This window comes from Macaca nemestrina, chromosome 8 (genome assembly GCF_043159975.1).
Source record: "Macaca nemestrina isolate mMacNem1 chromosome 8, mMacNem.hap1, whole genome shotgun sequence".
Lineage (NCBI taxonomy): Eukaryota > Metazoa > Chordata > Mammalia > Primates > Cercopithecidae > Macaca > Macaca nemestrina.
The window spans coordinates 121,987,559-122,003,376 of NC_092132.1; the positions used below are offsets into that span (position 1 = coordinate 121,987,559).

At 40.3% G+C, this 15,818-nt stretch overlaps 1 protein-coding gene across 6 annotated transcripts in view; it reads right to left on the bottom strand.

Annotated features, from left to right (window-relative positions):
* LOC105476616 (neuregulin 1) overlaps positions 1-15,818 on the bottom strand; it is a 1,125,049-nt gene that overhangs the window by 344,724 nt on the left and 764,507 nt on the right. The window contains exons 1-2 of one of the 6 annotated variants that reach the window (XM_011732713.3): positions 2,920-5,320; positions 2,482-2,560 (exon numbers count right to left, since the gene is read on the bottom strand). The exons of 4 other annotated variants lie outside the window; for them this stretch is intronic. The gene's annotated coding sequence lies outside the window, so the exon portion shown is untranslated. Of the gene's footprint in view, positions 1-2,481; positions 5,321-15,818 lie in introns of those variants that run through there. One more of the 6 variants, XM_024791167.2, reaches the window with a different exon arrangement.

Genomic DNA, 15,818 nt, shown 5'->3' on the forward strand with positions numbered 1-15,818 from the left:
AATGCAATTTTTTTCTCTCAGGAAACAAAAACCTGAGAGATGGACAGAGACTACCAATACACAACTAAATTAAAACATCGTTAAAATATTTTGTGTTATAAAAACACAACATAAGCATAGACAGGGTATATGAAGACCTTTCTCAGGTGGGTCTTGACCTTGGAAACAGGTATTTCTGGTGAACTCTGAGAATATTAACTCTCCTTGAAGTCTTGTCTTTTGAGGACTACTAAGAGGGGTGACAGTTTTGGTAAGTGCAGATGAAGTCACCCGCAAGGCAGAGGAAAACACCGACTATGTGGAGAAGAGACTATGCGGCGGAGAGTGACTGTCCCTGAGAGGCCTGAGAATAAGGGCTGGACCAGGATGTGTGGATTCCTGTTTATCAGCAATGGTGGAGTAGGACAGAATCCTAGCAAAAGTGAGGACCTATGCCAGGGCTCTGCTACCTATTTGCTAGAGTAAGTACTGCCCAGTATCATAATCCCCATCCAGTCCTGTTTCCTGAGTGACTTTATGTATTACACAGTTCACTTGATATAAAATAAAATCAGTAAGAGCTTCGTAGATAGAACATATGCTCTAGAATCAGAAAGATCTGGGCTTAAATCCCAGCTCTGCCACTAATTGGTTCTGTGATCACGGGCAATGTGTTGAACTTCTCTGAGCCTCACATTCATTCTCTAAATGTGTGTGTTTGTGTGATAATGTTTACTTCATAAGGTTTTGTCAAAATTAAATGAATTAACAGACTTCAGGAGACATAGTTGTTGTCCAATAAATGCTAGTTATTATTATGGCAACATCTCTAGACTATGAGCTACTGGATGTCAGGGAACACATCTTACTCATTTTCATATTCCTGCCACCTATTTTATAAAGGCAATGCTTAATAAATAAATGTTGACCAATGCTTAAACTAGCAAACATTGGGAAAAGTGTTTCTGATGTACCAAAAATACCAAAACAACAACAACAACAACAACAACAACAACAACAAAAAACCAACCACAAAAAAATCCCCAAACCATTGCAGTGTAACATGGGGTATAATCAGACCATAAATATTTGCAGTAGCAAATGACATATTTTCTAGTAAATGGATGCCTTCATTAGTCAATACTTCCATAGCTGCTTTATCATTTAATCATCATTTAGACAAAAGGAAAAGCACAGTCCTTATTTTCAGTGTTGAACATAACACAACATTCGCACGTTGTCAGATATTAGTAAAAATGACTTGGATGACTGGGAGAAGCTCAGTCCTAAGTCTGAATGGAATTGCTTTGATATCAGGTTATCAGACTCCCCACACGCCCATCCCTAGCCTCACTCTGCACCACCAAACTCTCACCCTGTGCCCAAGCTCTGCACATGTGTTCTTAAACAGTTTGCCAGCCTTGTTTTAGGAAAAAGCAAAACACATGGTTTATTGCTGCTCATAAATATGGTACCAGATTTCTCTACTTCCTTGGACACAGTGAAGCAAGAGAAATATTATAACATTCCCCATTTTATGAGTAAGCACAAATAGTTCTATATTCAAGGAATCGAGAATTCTTAAGGGCATCTTGAAGGGTAGGATATCCCTTGAAAGAGAATTCCTGTGGAATGGGAATTTGGCCTTAGGTGATTTTGACACTGAATGAGTGAAGCTTACATTACAAAATCCACCAACAATAATAGTAGCACTGTCCTAAGGCTGGAAAAACACTTTATTGGAAAATGCAAATTATGATAGCACAGTCAAGAACAGGATGTTACTAAGTAACTTCCTTGCCTGTTTGAACCTACAGTGCATTCAGTTTCCATACACACACGTACCACACTCAGGTTTAACCTTTTTGAACTGCAAACATAAGATTAGAAAAAGCAAAATGTATGCACATACACCATAGGGATATGTGTTTTTAAATTATTTTAATTAATTTACATTTATTTCTTAGAAATGTACATGGTATCAGTAAAGAGCAATGACATGACAAAGAATTCTGGACCTGGAGCTATAGCAAAGAAGTGGATGGATGGTAAACCATATAACAGATGTAGGATGTCCAGTTTCTGAGGAGAAATGGGCACACTGTTTGCGAGAACTTCTTGTATTGCCAGTTTATGATATTACCCATGTGTAAGTATTAAAACAGAAAGGGAGAGAAAGGAGGAAAAATTATTAAAATGAAGCTTTTATCTTCCTCTATTGAAAAAAAAGCATTATTTCTTCTTGAATTATTAGCTGTGTATCTCTAATCCAAGTCATGTTCTAACAACTTCCCTGTAATTAGAAATATACATATCTGTGTAAGTTACTGCCAAGGTGCCTAGGTATTTTACTGGCATTAGTAATCAGTATATGGCAAGAGAAGCTGAGTCAGTGGGCAAAAGTCTTCACAGCCTTTGGGCCAAAGTGGTAAGAGGAGACTGTGACTATGTTTGATGAGGCTAAGACTTGGTCCTAGGAAACCAGGTTCTGAAAACACTTACCTTCACATTTTGGTCAATTTCACTAAGCTCCAGGGCATTGTTGCTTCTGGTCTAATTCTCCCATTTGGGTCTTGTCATTCTTAAAAAAAAAAAGAGAAGAGTAACTTTGGATAAATACTTTGTATATTACAACCCAATTCATATTGTAAAACGTACAGCCTGTTCATTTAGTTGACTTGAAAAAAAAAACAAAACACACACACTTCATTTTAATTCCACCCTCAGATCACTAAAGTCCAACATGACTATGTTGGCTTGTTGGCTTGCATAAGGCTGTACTTTGGTATTTTTGCAGTCAGTGTTCACTAATGAAAACCTAACACATGGAATGGAATGAACAAGCTTATATATGTTACATTAATTTATGCTTTCCAATGTGGACTGAATATGACTAGGTCCTATCCCAAAAGCAAAACAAACAAACAAACAAACACTTACCTGGTATGAGAGAGTCTGTAGAAATTTCTCAAGGTCTTGAGCCAACTGGAAAATATACAGGGCCAGATCCAAGAAAAAGACATCTTCAAGGGAGGTCAGGGGTCTGGAACAATCCATTACTTTTGCTGAAATAAAAGCTGGGTTTCCATCAGGGAGTGATGCAATAACCGGGAATTATCAGAGCGCTGTAATAAGCACAGGTTCTAGGACTTGCGGAGTCGTGACACCTCAGCACCTGGCATTTAGTTCTAGGAATTTGCTGGAGGACAACCAGCAGCTAACTGAGCAGCCTTGGTTCTTTTGGCCAAGGGTGTACTACCTTCACACGTAAGTGTGAAACCCGTAAGCAGAAAGACCTGGAGTTCTATAGCAGCAACAGCCCTAAAATGTGTCTTCCATTCAGGGCTATGATTGAAATCTGCTAACAAAGGCAGACAACACATCCCAATAATAAAGCCCTGTTTAGAACTAACAAAGTTGATTTCTACAGATACTGTTTCCGGGCTAATGTTTTAAAGAGGATCTGTAAGGAAAAAAAAAAAAAAAAAGATTTCACTCAAATAAAGCAATGATACTAGGACTCAATGAAGAGGTGAGTTGTATTACATTTCACCCATATCTGCTTCCCCTCCTGCGGTGGAATTATATTTCCCAAAGACGCTGAAGTCAGACTTGAATTGACTTGCTTTACCACCAAAATGGGAGTGGAAGTGACTTGTGTGGTATCCAGGTAGAAGCTTAAAATGTAGCATGTGGTTCACCATGGTCATTGCCTTTGCCATGGTGAACATCAATATTAGAAGAGAGACTCCTCCAACGCTGTCAGTCCTTTAGGGTCATGATGTGGAGAACAACCCCCAACCAACACTGGCCATCACTCACTGGATGTTGTATATTTAGAAAATAAACTTCAGTTGTTGTAAACTGTTAAGATTTTGGGGTAGTTTGTGACCACTGAACAATCTAGCCAATTCTAGCTGAAACAGAGAGCAACTTGGAAGAAAATGTTTGCAGGGTTGAAACCTCCCCTGTTCATATTGTATTTATACATTAGCCAATGTAAATAATGAAGCATTTCTCCATTTCTTTGATACTGAGCATATTTCTCTAATTGGCGATTAAAAGAGAGCTTATCCTGTCACACACATTAGAACAATCTTAGAATCATTTGATAAATGTAATTCAAACACAATAGCCCATTTTTTCTTCATTACTGAAGGAGTTATCAAATTGAAGGTAATCAAAAGGATTGAAAACAGGTTTACCAATATTTTGTCACCTCTAAAACGTACATGCAAGAAAATCAAATCATACATGTAATAAAATAGAACAAGATGATTGGCATATTGACAAGGCTGTTGGCACAAGCTGTCTTTGGCTCTCTGCCCCAATTGCAGCTCCTCTGCTATGGAGATCTGCTTGTTGACCACTGGAAAGGCAGCTTTCACATCTTTAGAGGTTTTTTAAATTGATAAGATGAGGCTCTGAGCAGCTGTGATCCCAGGAAGGATAATTAGGGTAACAGAAAATCAGAAAGAGCCAAGTGGAGGCGGAGGATCCACCATGTTTAATGCCATGTCCAAAGCAAAATAAGACATTTGTAAAGATGTCCTTGTGATTTTTCAGGGAAAACCATATGCTGGAAAGCAGTATGGTAGCAAAAAGCTATCAAACTCATATCATAATGGGCTTTCTACTTTTCCTATGGGCTTAAAGAGTTAAAGTTAGCCCAGATGCGGAGGGACAACAGATGGGTGCATTCTGATGACTTATAATTCTGCATAATAAAATGACCTAAGACTCTATTTAGAGAAACAGAACAGCTACTCAGGCTGTTTACAGACTGAGAAATATCACGATAAGCAAACGCAGGCAGTTCAAAGGAATGATTTAAAAAAAAGGACAAGTGGATAAATAATGACCTGATGTTGTTGCGAAAATGTAGTGTAACTCTTACATTGTTAATATAAACACAGATGACCTTTGCATTTGCTCAACTTTCGTCTTCAAGACAGGAAACAGCAACTGATCTTTATCGGAAAAGTAGAATCTTCCACTTGCTTCTGCTGTACTGACATTACGGTGTATGTCAGAGCATAGCAATGTCACTATCTTTTCAAACCACATGTTGAAAGCCTGATAGGCAGTTGAAAAAGAAGCTTATCCTGGGCATATGCTTTGTGTGTTGTAGAGACAGTATAGACAAGGTTAGAAGGAAGGCATTGTGTGTGTGTGTAGGGTGTGTTGTTGAAGCTGGGAGAGAAGGGCCTATGTCTACATTTTCTGTGGATGTATTCATCAATTTATCATCTTCACAAACATAAACATCCTAAGAGAATGTCTACTACTTAACAAACAAATCAACCTGAAGTTCTTTTGTTTTATACATTAGAGTAGACAAGTCCTATATTCTGGACATACTATAAACTAAAACACAAGGAATTGTTTATGAATTACACAATATTTTGCGTCAGAAAAGATTCAAACATCTGAACTAGCTTTTCTCTATTTCAAATAGAAATTGATTCAGATTTTTTATGGCATATACATAAGAATGCACACATCTGTCCATCAATACAGCACTTTATTCATACATTCATGCTTCAGTTCTGTAGTTCACAGCAACCTATGGCCATTGATAAATCTTCTCTCGGGCGGAGCAAGATGGCCGAATAGGAACAGCTCCAGTCTCCAACTCCCAGTGCGAGCGACACAGAAGACCGGTGATTTCTGCATTTTCAACTGAGGTACTGGGTTCATCTCACTGGGGAGTGCCGGACGATCGGTGCTGGTCAGCTGCTGCAGCCCGACCAGCGAGAGCTGAAGCAGGGCGAGGCATTGCCTCATCTGGGAAGCACAAGGGGGAAGGGAATCCCTTTTCCTAGCCAGGGGAACTGAGACATACAACACCTGGAAAATCGGGTAACTCCCACCCAAATACTGCGCTTTAAGCAAATAGGCACACCAGGAGATTATATCCCACACCTGGCCGGGAGGGTCCCACACCCACGGAGCCTCCCTCATTGCTAGCACAGCAGTCTGTGATCTACCGGCAAGGCAGCAGCGAGGCTGGGGGAGGGGCGCCTGCCATTGCTGAGGCTTAAGTAGGTAAACAAAGCTGCTGGGAAGCTCGAACTGGGTGGAGCTCACAGCAGCTCAAGGAAACCTGCCTGTCTCTGTAGACTCCACCTCTGGGGACAGAGCAATAACAAACACAGCCGAAACCTCTGCAGACGCAAACGACTCTGTCTGACAGCTTTGAAGAGAGCAGTGGATCTCCCAACACGGAGGTTGAGATCTGAGAAGGGACAGACTCCCTGCTCAAGTGGGTCCCTGACCCCTGAGTGGCCTAACTGGGAGACATCCCCCACTAGGGGCAGTCTGACACCCCACACCTCACAGGGTGGAGTACACCCCTGAGAGGAAGCTTCCAAAGCAAGAATCAGACAGGTACACTCGCTGTTCAGAAATATTCTATCTTCTGCAGCCTCTGCTGCTGATACCCAGGCAAACAGGGTCTGGAGTGGACCTCAAGCAATCTCCAACAGACCTACAGCTGAGGGTCCTGACTGTTAGAAGGAAAACTATCAAACAGGAAGGACACCTACACCAAAACCCCATCAGTACATCACCATCATCAAAGACCAGAGGCAGATAAAACCACAAAGATGGGGAAAAAGCAGGGCAGAAAAGCTGGAAATTCAAAAAATAAGAGCACATCTCCCCCGGCAAAGGAGCGCAGCTCATCACCAGCAACGGATCAAAGCTGGATGGAGAATGACTTTGACGAGATGAGAGAAGAAGGCTTCAGTCCATCAAATTTCTCAGAGCTAAAGGAGGAATTACGTACCCAGCGCAAAGAAACTAAAAATCTTGAAAAAAAGGTGGAAGAATTGATGGCGAGAGTAATTAATGCAGAGAAGGTCATAAACGAAATGAAAGAGATGAAAACCATGACACGAGAAATACGTGACAAATGCACAAGCTTCAGTAACCGACTCGATCAACTGGAAGAAAGAGTATCTGCGATTGAGGATCAAATGAATGAAATGAAGCGAGAAGAGAAACCAAAAGAAAAAAGAAGAAAAAGAAATGAACAAAGCCTACAAGAAGTATGGGATTATGTAAAAAGACCAAATCTACGTCTGATTGGGGTGCCTGAAAGTGAGGGGGAAAATGGAAGCAAGTTGGAAAACACTCTTCAGGATATCATCCAGGAGAACTTCCCCAACCTAGTAGGGCAGGCCAACATTCAAATCCAGGAAATACAGAGAACGCCACAAAGATACTCCTCGAGAAGAGCAACTCCAAGACACATAATTGCCAGATTCACCAAAGTTGAAATGAAGGAAAAAATCTTAAGGGCAGCCAGAGAGAAAGGTCGGGTTACCCACAAAGGGAAGCCCATCAGACTAACAGCAGATCTCTCGGCAGAAACTCTCCAAGCCAGAAGAGAGTGGGGGCCAATATTCAACATTCTTAAAGAAAAGAATTTTCAACCCAGAATTTCATATCCAGCCAAACTAAGTTTCATAAGTGAAGGAGAAATAAAATCCTTTACAGATAAGCAAATGCTTAGAGATTTTGTCACCACTAGGCCTGCCTTACAAGAGACCCTGAAGGAAGCACTAAACATGGAAAGGAACAACCGGTACCAGCCATTGCAAAAACATGCCAAAATGTAAAGACCATCGAGGCTAGGAAGAAACTGCATCAACTAATGAGCAAAATAACCAGATAATATCATAATGGCAGGATCAAGTTCACACATAACAATCTTAACCTTTAATGTAAATGGACTAAATGCTCCAATTAAAAGACACAGACTGGCAAACTGGATCAAGAGTCAAGACCCATCAGTCTGCTGTATTCAGGAGACCCATCTCACACGCAGAGACATATATAGGCTCAAAATAAAGGGATGGAGGAAGATTTACCAAGCAAATGGAGAACAAAAAAAAGCGGGGGTTGCAATCCTAGTCTCTGATAAAACAGACTTTAAACCATCAAAGATCAAAAGAGACAAAGAAGGCCATTACATAATGGTAAAGGGATCAATTCAACAGGAAGAGCTAACTATCCTAAATATATATGCACCCAATACAGGAGCACCCAGATTCATAAAGCAAGTCCTTAGAGACTTACAAAGAGACTTAGACTCCCAAACATTAATAATGGGAGACTTCAACACTCCACTGTCAACATTAGACAGATCAACGAGACAGAAAGTTAACAAGGATATCCAGGAATTGAACTCATCTCTGCAGCAAGCAGACCTCATAGACATCTATAGAACTCTCCACCCCAAATCAACAGAATATACATTCTTCTCAGCACCACATCATACTTACTCCAAAATTGACCACGTAATTGGAAGTAAAGCACTCCTCAGCAAATGTACAAGAACAGAAATTATAACAAACTGTCTCTCAGACCACAGTGCAATCAAACTAGAACTCAGGACTAAGAAACTCAATCAAAACCACTCAACTACATGGAAACTGAACAACCTGCTCCTGAATGACTACTGGGTACATAACGAAATGAAGGCAGAAATAAAGATGTTCTTTGAAACCAATGAGAACAAAGATACAACATACCAGAATCTCTGGGACACATTTAAAGCAGTGTGTAGAGGGAAATTTATAGCACTAAATGCCCACAAGAGAAAGCAGGAAAGATCTAAAATTGACACTCCAACATCGCAATTAAAAGAACTAGAGAAGCAAGAGCAAACACATTTGAAAGCTAGCAGAAGGCAAGAAATAACTAAGATCAGAGCAGAACTGAAGGAGATAGAGACACAAAAAACCCTACAAAAAATCAATGAATCCAGGAGTTGGTTTTTTGAAAAGATCAACAAAATTGACAGACCACTAGCAAGACTAATAAAGAAGAAAAGAGAGAAGAATCAAATCGACGCAATTAAAAATGATAAAGGGGATATCACCACTGACCCCACAGAAATACAAACTACCATCAGAGAATACTATAAACACCTCTACGCAAATAAACTGGAAAATCTAGAAGAAATGGATAATTTCCTGGACACTTACACTCTTCCAAGACTAAACCAGGAAGAAGTTGAATCCCTGAATAGACCAATAGCAGGCTCTGAAATTGAGGCAATAATTAATAGCCTACCAACCAAAAAAAGTCCAGGACCAGATGGATTCACAGCTGAATTCTACCAGAGGTACAAGGAGGAGTTGGTACCATTCCTTCTGAAACTATTCCAATCCATAGAAAAAGAGGGAATCCTCCCTAACTCATTTTATGAGGCCAACATCATCCTGATACCAAAGCCTGGCAGAAACACAACAAAAAAAGAGAATTTTAGACCAATATCCCTGATGAACATTGATGCAAAAATCCTCAATAAAATACTGGCAAACCGGATTCAGCAACACATCAAAAAGCTTATCCACCAAGTGGGCTTCATCCCTGGGATGCAAGGCTGGTTCAACATTCGCAAATCAATAAACATAATCCAGCATATAAACAGAACCAAAGACAAGAACCACATGATTATCTCAATAGATGCAGAAAAGGCTTTTGACAAAATTCAACAGCCCTTCATGCTAAAAACGCTCAATAAATTCGGTATTGATGGAACGTACCTCAAAATAATAAGAGCTATTTATGACAAACCCACAGCCAATATCATACTGAATGGGCAAAAACTGGAAAAATTCCCTTTGAAAACTGGCACAAGACAGGGATGCCCTCTCTCACCACTCCTATTCAACATAGTGTTGGAAGTTCTGGCTAGGGCAATTAGGCAAGAGAAAGAAATCAAGGGTATTCAGTTAGGAAAAGAAGAAGTCAAATTGTCCCTGTTTGCAGATGACATGATTGTATATTTAGAAAACCCCATTGTCTCAGCCCCAAATCTCCTTAAGCTGATAAGCAACTTCAGCAAAGTCTCAGGATACAAAATTAATGTGCAAAAATCACAAGCATTCTTATACACCAGTAACAGACAAACGGAGAGCCAAATCAGGAATGTACTTCCATTCACAATTGCTTCAAAGAGAATAAAATACCTAGGAATCCAACTTACAAGGGATGTAAAGGACCTCTTCAAGGAGAACTACAAACCACTGCTCAGTGAAATAAAAGAGGACACAAACAAATGGAAGAACATACCATGCTCATGGATAGGAAGAATCAATATCGTGAAAATGGCCATACTGCCCAAGGTAATTTATAGATTCAATGCCATCCCCATCAAGCTACCAATGAGTTTCTTCACAGAATTGGAAAAAACTGCTTTAAAGTTCATATGGAACCAAAAAAGAGCCCGCATCTCCAAGACAATCCTAAGTCAAAAGAACAAAGCTGGAGGCATCACGCTACCTGACTTCAAACTATACTACAAGGCTACAGTAAGCAAAACAGCATGGTACTGGTACCAAAACAGAGATATAGACCAATGGAACAGAACAGAGTCCTCAGAAATAATACCACACATCTACAGCCATCTGATCTTTGACAAACCTGAGAGAAATAAGAAATGGGGAAAGGATTCCCTATTTATTTTATTTTATTTTTTTTTTTTTGAGACGGAGTCTCACTCTGTCGCCCAGGCTGGAGTGCAGTGGCCGGGTCTCAGCTCACTGCAAGCTCCGCCTCCCGGGTTCACGCCATTCTCCTGCCTCAGCCTCCGGAGTAGCTGGGACTACAGGCGCCCACCACCTTGCCCGGCTAGTTTTTTGTATTTTTAGTAGAGACGGGGTTTCACCATATTAGCCAGGATGGTCTCGATCTCTTGACCTTGTGATCCACCCGTCTCGGCCTCCCAAAGTGCTGGGATTACAAGCTTGAGCCACCGCGCCCAGCCAGGATTCCCTATTTAATAAATGGTGCTGGGAAAATTGGCTAGCCATAAGTAGAAAGCTGAAACTGGATCCTTTCCTTACTCCTTATACGAAAATTAATTCAAGATGGATTAGAGACTTAAATGTTAGACCTAATACCATAAAAATCCTAGAGGAAAACCTAGGTAGTACCATTCAGGACATAGGCATGGGCAAAGACTTCATGTCTAAAACACCAAAAGCAACGGCAGCAAAAGCCAAAATTGACAAATGGGATCTCATTAAACTAAAGAGCTTCTGCACAGCAAAAGAAACTACCATCAGAGTGAACAGGCAACCTACAGAATGGGAGAAAATTGTTGCAATCTACTCATCTGACAAAGGGCTAATATCCAGAACCTACAAAGAACTCAAACAAATTTACAAGAAAAAAACAAACAACCCCATCAAAAAGTGGGCAAAGGATATGAACAGACATTTCTCAAAAGAAGACATTCATACAGCCAACAGACACATGAAAAAATGCTCATCATCACTGGCCATCAGAGAAATGCAAATCAAAACCACAATGAGATACCATCTCACACCAGTTAGAATGGCATTCATTAAAAAGTCAGGGAACAACAGGTGCTGGAGAGGATGTGGAGAAATAGGAACACTTTTACACTGTTGGTGGGATTGTAAACTAGTTCAACCATTATGGAAAACAGTATGGCGATTCCTCAAGGATCTAGAACTAGATGTACCATATGACCCAGCCATCCCATTACTGGGTATATACCCAAAGGATTATAAATCATGCTGCTATAAAGACACATGCACACGTATGTTTATTGCAGCACTCTTCACAATAGCAAAGACTTGGAATCAACCCAAATGTCCATCAGTGACAGATTGGATTAAGAAAATGTGGCACATATACACCATGGAATACTATGCAGCCATCAAAAAGGATGAGTTTGTGTCCTTTGTAGGGACATGGATGCAGCTGGAAACCATCATTCTTAGCAAACTATCACAAGAACAGAAAACCAAACACCGCATGTTCTCACTCATAGGTGGGAACTGAACAATGAGATCACTTGGACTCAGGAAGGGGAACATCACACACCGGGGCCTATCATGGGGAGGGGGGAGGGGGAAGGGACTGCATTGGGAGTTATACCTGATGTAAATGACGAGTTGATGGGTGCAGCACAGCAACATGGCACAAGTATACATATGTAACAAACCTGTACGTTATGCACATGTACCCTACAACTTAAAGTATAATAATAATAAATAAATTAAAAATAAAAAATCTTCTCTCCCCACTCTTCACTGGATATTTATCTAGTCATGATTTCCTAAGTCATGATTTTGCCCTAAACGAGTGACTTAAATTGACCTTTCATTTCTTGCTGCACAGTCTATTTAGTCTGGGCTCCAAAACAGACTTTTTCAATATGGGACCAATTCTGATTTCTCTTATTTATTAAATATTTCTCACCTAGCATAACACTTGGAGAAATCACCTTTATGTTTCTTTATAGCTATTATGTAGAGCGCCAAATCCTGTTTACTTGGACCTGTGGCAGGATGATCCAGTTTCTACCCACTCTAACCCAGCCCGAGAAACTGCTTCTAGCGAAGCAGTTTCTGTGTTCTAGCTCTCAGCCCTGCCTCTGTATGCCATCATGATGATACCAGGGATGTTTCCCTTCCTATTCCAAATAAATAAATTCATGTATACTTTTCTTAAGCCTCTAGCTCCTCTATCATTTGACTTTCAATATTAGAAACTTTCCATGCTGGGACCAATTACTACCTAATCAATCAGAAATAATACTACTATAATCTCAATCACGAGTCAGCAAGTTTTTTTTTTTTTTTCTGCAAAGGGTTAATAGTGCATATGTTTTCAGCTCTGTGGGCAATATGGGCTCTAGATCTCTGTTACAATTAAATAGCTCTACCATGGTAGCATGAAAGCAGCCATAGATATAAAGAAATGGGTATGTTCCAATAAAACTTTATTTATAAAAATAGATGGGGGGAGGTAGTTTTGGCTTGTGTGCTGTAGTTTGCTAACCCCTGAGCTAAATCAAACAGACACATAGCCATTGCAAATTAGAGTCTGATCCTGGTAAAAATCACACTTACAGATGGTCTTCACACTTCTTCTAGATTTATTGAGGGGACGTAAAAAAATCAATATGGAGAGATAATTACTACTTTCTAAATAAGACTCTACTATAGCTATTAAAAACATTGACATTATCCCAACTTCTCCTGCCTGAAGGCATTTGTTCTATGGATATTGGCAACTGATGCAAATGCCACTCCAAAGAGGCATGCATTTAGATGTTTTCTTTTATTTGTTTATTTGCAGCTTGGATAGTATCATTCTATTTGGCTTCCTTCACATTCAGTGGTACTTGCCTAGCCAAGATGGGCTGGAGAAATGCTACTGATATATAGTAAATCATAGAAATGTAGGCAAAGGACTTAAAATAATAGCTGCTTTTCAATAAGCACCAAAATACTACGCCAGGGACAATCATATATGACCTCATTTATCTTTACTACATCTTCTAGATGAGGAAACAAAGACTGAAATATGTGAACTAAATTCCCTCCAATTTTTTGCTTGTTTGTTTTGTTTGTTTGTTTGTTTGTTTTTGTTTTAACAGAGGATCTCACTGTCTCACCTAGGCTGCAGTGCAGTGGCGGATCATAGCTCACTGCAGCCTTGATCTCTTGGACTCAAGTGATCTTCCCACCTCCTGTGTTGCTGGGATTACAGGCATGCACCATCATGCCTGGCTAATTTTTATTTTTGTAGAGATGGGGCCTTCCTATGTTGCCAAGGCATGTCTTGAACTCCTGGACTCAAGCATTCTCCTGCCTTGGCCTCCCAAAGTGCTGGGATTATGGGTGTGAACCACCATGTCCAGCCTAGAATTGCCCAAGATACTAAAACTAGTAAGAGGCAGATCTGGGACTTAAACCAGATTTCCTGACTCCCTCGAATATGATCTTTGCATCAAAATGGTAAGGCCTCATTTCGTTCTTCATTTCCCGGATTTTCCTGATTTCTGACCACAAAATTGGTATCCGTGCTTTTGATCTCATTGAACCCTAAAAAGAATACCTTTTCTAAACATTCAAGGTGAGTATACTCTGAGTAGCCATAGTGAAGTGTATTGAGGCAACTTAGCTCTAGAGGCCCAGGGTGAGTGCTTTCAGGCTGAGTGACCTGCTCACATTAGCCTACAATGTAAAGTTCATGTTGCTACTGTGGATGTCACAAGTCAAGAAATGGAGAGAGAGCAAAGGTCATACTAGCTTTAGCGATGGACTGGAGAAGGTAGTTTGAGTTTGAGAGAAAAGTCTGAGAAACCCAAAGGAAAAGGAGTTTGAGAAACCCAAGTTAGAACTCAGGGATGTACTGCTCAGACCCAACTAACCAAGTCAGCCGAATGTACCAGGATAGCTGCTGAATGATTATGTTCTGGATGGTTATCTAGAAAAAGGGCTTAGGAACTGAGCAAGAGACATAAACTTGTAGAATTCCAAATAAGAACTTTCCAAATATTGGCTCGAAATAACATTTGCATTCCCTATTACTCCAGTATCTGCAAGGAATTTGAGGAAAATATGTTATGGCAGGGTTCTAAACTGATTGACTGACAACCAGTCAGAAAACTTAGAGTAAATAATCTTGAAACTGGTCATGTCTTCATAGAAAACTGCATGCAAAGCAAATATTTGAAAGCAACATTTTAAGAAAGGAGTAAGTATATCGTGTGTGTGTCTGTGTGTCTGTGTGTCTGTGTATATGTGTGTATGTGGGTTAGTTGGTGGGTCTCTGGCACATGTAGAAGAGGAGAAAGTTGTGACTTTTATTATTTATTATTATCATTTTTTGAGACAAGGTCTTGCTTTGTTGCCCAGACTGGAGTGCACTGGCATGAACGTGGCTCACTGCAGCTTCCACCTCCTGGGGCTCAAGCAATCCTCCCACCTTTGCCTCCCGTGTAGCTGGGACCACTGACGAGAGCCACCATGCCCGGCTAACTTTTTGTATTTTTTGTAGAGACAAGATTTCACTTTGTTGCCCAGGCTGGAAGTCCTGACTTCTATATTAGGATCCTGCTGACCCTGTATCTTTGAATTATTTGACTGTTTGCCCAAACATGTGTTTGCTTTCATGTAGACCAGACCTTGTAAATCTTGACATAATCCATCAGTGAAAGGAGAAAATGCTGCCTTGTGTGTGGCTGTGTAATAAAGATGAAATGGCCTCTGATGAAGTGTGAGGCTTCCTCAATTACCTGTCCTGGAGACAATAACCTTTAAAACACATAGAAACCGTGAAAATATTATTGCTGAATGCAAAGACATTGATACTTCCCGGTGAATTGAATCCATAGGCCACCCAATGGAGCAATATCAGTTATAGGGCAGTGCTGTTTCCAAGATGCTCCTCTAGAACGTAGGATTTGGACCAGAATAATCTCTCTTTCATGGAGAGTGCAGTTGACAACTTGTACTGGGTCATTTGGGGCATCTCCAAAGGGCTTCCCAGGTGATCTCACACATGGAGAGTGTAAATGAGAGAGTAATTTAAACCATGTGAAAGTTTGGCTTCTTTTTCAAAACTGCAAGAAACCCTGATTATATCATAGTTAGTTATTACACAGATTCAAACAGTGTGCTATGAGTTAAACCAGGTCCCCTGACACATCACAACTGCATTCAGTTACAGTCTGATGCAGCACAGTCAGAACGTAATTCAAAAACCATTAGACATTCCATTCTCCTATCAGCTTGGCAAAGAGCCAAAAAATTGACAATACCCAATGTCGGCAAGGTTGTTGGGAGAAGCTGGCACTCTGTTACACTGTGGGCAGAAAGTAATCTCATACGACCCTTTGGGTTGGCAAACTGCTAATATGTTTAAAGATACAAAATCTCTAAATCTTTTGTCCCAAGAATTCTACTTCCAGGAATTTATCACAGAGGGAAAATTGGTCAAAAGCTCAAAGATGAATGTATGAGGTTCATCAGCGCATTGTTATGAGGGTAAAAATGTTG